At 51.1% G+C, this 3522-nt stretch overlaps 1 protein-coding gene across 1 annotated transcript in view; it reads left to right on the top strand.

The window, feature by feature from the left end:
• The window catches only part of RNF216 (ring finger protein 216), a 101797-nt gene extending 98549 nt beyond the window's left edge, over positions 1 to 3248 (top strand). The window contains exon 17 of the mRNA XM_019512621.1: positions 73 to 3248. The gene's annotated coding sequence lies outside the window, so the exon portion shown is untranslated. The remainder of the gene's footprint in view (positions 1 to 72) is intronic.
• Positions 3249 to 3522: the final 274 nt, after the last annotated feature.

Genomic DNA, 3522 nt, shown 5'->3' with positions numbered 1-3522 from the left:
CAAGGGGAGGGTGCTGTGGTGGGGGCGCAGGGGGCAGGCAGCACAGGGAAGAAGTCACAATTTTTGCAGTAGGTGGCTGTTGCCCTCCAGCAGATGGGCGTTTGGATACAAAGCAGAAGTCTCATGCTGGGATGCAGCAACTGTCTTGCTGCAAAATTCCTGCTCAGCCCACAGCGCAGAAAACCAAGGAAGGAGGCGCTGGGTGTATAAGATGATTTAGGGCACCTGGGTTCTTGGGGGTTGAGGTTGAGGTGCATCCAAGGGGAAACCCAGGCTCCCCCGCAGTGGCTCCAGCTGGGCTTTCAGGTATCTCCAGTCAGTTCTGAAGATCTCGGTTGCAGTCGTAGCTTCCTGCACTGTCAGTCCTTTAAAGCGCACTGATTTCTAGTGCCGCTTACTGGATTAATGCTGCAGCCTAGCCACTTGCAGTATTTCTGACTTTTGAAAACCAATGTTTTGGCTTCAGTGGCTCCAGAAGACCTCGTTCAACCATGAGCTCTGACGTTGCCATTTCGGGCAAAACGGGTGCATAGAACAGACGGGTTTCCTTTAAGAAGCAATATCCACCAAGCTAGGTCCTGCAACTGCCTTTGCCCTTAGCTGTGTCCTCAGTTTAGGACTGGCTAGCTTGTGCTGGCAGCAGCCTGTAACTCAGGAGAGGTATTGCAGGTTGGCTGTAGCCTGTGTGTAAGTCGAGCGGAGGATGTGGATGTGTGGGGTGGGCTCCCTGGGTACACGCTATGGTTGTTGCCACATTGGAAGCCCAAGTCTGCCCAAATTCTGGCTGTAGTGACTGGCTTGAACCCACCCTTTTTAAAATGGGAACTGGGAGAGGACATTTGTCCAGAAACATAGTAGGGTTTTCAGTAAAACTAGACTGTGATGCAGTAATTCTCCAGATCCTTGGTATTCTGTTCCCATTGCCTACTCTCATCTTTGGGGAGCAGGATCAGGTTAACATCCCATCTTTGATTCCTCCTCTAAGTTAACACCAAGGATTTCTTTACAAGTGAAATTCTCCGTCTCTAGATACAGGAGTCCTGTCTGCCTCTTCAAACCCCCCTGTGCAAGCTGCGATCTCTGAATATTGAACAAGCAGAGAATCGGGGCTGTAGAGGCTGGCAGCCGCAGGAAGCTTTATATCGTGTCACGGGCTGTGAAAGGAGAAGAAAGAACTAGGGTGACTGGTGATTAGATGGTAGGGTGCTCCCAAAGCATATGTGGCAGCCTCTGCTGTGGCTTTGAGCAGTTTCCAGCTGAGCAGAGGAGGATGACTTCACTCCTGTCCGTGGGCTTGGTGGCTCCAAGATGCACCCCCTACCCCAGCAATTTCTCCTTGCTCTCTAACTTTCTATAGGCTGAAATACGCCGTGCTCAGTGAATGTTCCAGCCCCTCCGAGTAGTCATCTCTGTTGCATTAGTTACCAAGAGGTTAACTCGTCAACATTGCTGCTAACGTTTTTAGTATTTTAAACGAGCACAGGGGCCGTGGTGGCCCCTTGAATACTGCTTGACTGTTTTATTCAGGTTGAACTCTACATCTTTCATACAAAATAGCCGGGGCAGCTGAGTTGTTGCGCTGTTGGGACTGGGGAGGTGTAAAGGGGTGGTTGGATTTGCTCTTGTAAAGTTGGCGATTCTTCCAGTTTGTTAGTAGCCGGATGGAAGGGGCTTGACCACGTTCCCTCCTCTCCTGGAGGCTCCCACCCTGCGGCCACAGCTGCTTCCATCTGGTAAGTCCTGTCATTTCATAGCTGCTTCAAGAACCTGCCAAAGGGAGGGCACTGTATGTCCTGCTCCTTTCCTCTCTCCGGCTGGAGCTGGAGCTCAGCTTCTTGGCATAGCCTCATCTGCTCACACCTAGCTATACAGCCTGGTGCTCCCAGTCAGCCTCAGCTTTTGCTCCAGGGCCCGGGGACACTACAAGCATCACGCCCCGTGGTGCTGTGTTACGTCCTATGTGCCCAGCTGGGGAAGGACACTCATGTATTTTGAAAGGAAGTCTTGCTCATCTGCTGGAAGACTAGAGACAAAGAACAAGGCTGGTCTAGTTCTGCACATGACTGGAGCAAGGAGGGAGGGAGTTTTCACTATTCATTGTAGGAACAAAGCAACGTGGGTCCAGGCACAGTGGAAATCAGTCGGTGCCAGCTCTGTGATGCCCCAAACCTGCATTGCCATTAGCTCGATCTCCTAAGCAGCGCGGAGCCTCTTGAACAAGGGCTGCTATGTGTGCGTGGTGTTCAGCTCGTGGCTGTGCCGACCACTACACGTAAAGCTGGAGCCTTTCCTGTGGATGAGTGAGAAGCAATTGTCTTTTACAGCAGTGAATTCCTATCCTTAGCAAAGAACCAAACCGTCTTGTAGTTCTGCGGTTGAACCTCTGAAGGCTTTCCATTACTTTTTGTCATGGCGAGATTCTCTTGGCTGTCTTCGCATGCTGCCTCTACGGGCACTGGTGGTTCAGTGAATAGAAAAGATGTGAGGGTGGGGAGTGGGTCCCTGAGCTGGTTGCCCAGTGGCTGTGGCCTTCACGTGAAATAAGCCTGGTCCCCTGGAATGACTCCGCTGCTTCTCATCTCACCCATGTGATTCCTAAACAAAGCAATCACTCTCCAAAAAAGCCAGAGGTAATTCTCTCCAACCCAGTGCCTTTTTGGGGATAGGAGGGAGGGAAGTGTGTCCCTTATTCTTCATGTGTTGCACAAGGCCTCCTATACATTTTCTGATCAAGCACAATTACAATTAGCACACAGAACAGTTTGCCATGTTGCCGCTTCCAGCGGTGGAAGAGGCAGAGCAGGAGTAGCTGCACAGCAAGACAAACCCTCCACTCAAAAATCGGATGTTAGGAATCGTTGGCTTGATGTGCTCACAATTCTCCCTGCAGGTACGCTAGACTGCTGTCACTCAGGATAACTAGACCCACCGCTCCCAGCTGTGCACTCGCTCTGAAGCCCATTGAGGCTGCATCTCTGAGATTTATCACATTTAACTTGCTTGCAGCTCCAGTTTGGGTGCAGATAGTCTCTTCAGCCTGAAGTGGAAAGGTTTCTTCTACATGCAGTTAACTGTCCCTTTCCAGTTCCCCTCTTGCAGTCTGAATTCATGCAGATAGCAAAGTGTTTGGACTAGTTGCTTGAGTCAAGTGCAGTCTCAGTGGTCTTATCACAGATGTTAGTGGGGCGTGGAGAAGAGGAGAAGTAGCTTCACAATGCACAGAGGCTTGTACAGTGGAGTCATATGGGAACAGTGGAGCTTAGACCAGGGCAGATTCTTGACATCTGGGAGCCAGGTTATAGTACAAGTTTACTCGGGGGCTGGATAGCGAGCTGCCCTCAGCCAGGCTATTTTTGCCTTGTGCCCACAGAGGGGGAATAGAGGCCCTGTAAAGACAGTCTTGTTCAGAGTCAGGTAGCACGTCCTACCCTTCAGCAGTGCTGCCTGCAGCTCTGCTCACTTGCTTGAGGTTGCACTGTACCAGCTGGGCTGGGAAAGAAGGGAGGCTGTGATCAGGGTTAT

Source organism: Gavialis gangeticus, unplaced genomic scaffold, assembly GCF_001723915.1.
Source record: "Gavialis gangeticus isolate Ggan-Ray unplaced genomic scaffold, GavGan_comp1, whole genome shotgun sequence".
Lineage (NCBI taxonomy): Eukaryota > Metazoa > Chordata > Crocodylia > Gavialidae > Gavialis > Gavialis gangeticus.
The sequence above is the reverse complement of the archived record's forward strand: the minus strand, read 5'-3'. Positions and strand labels throughout refer to the sequence as shown.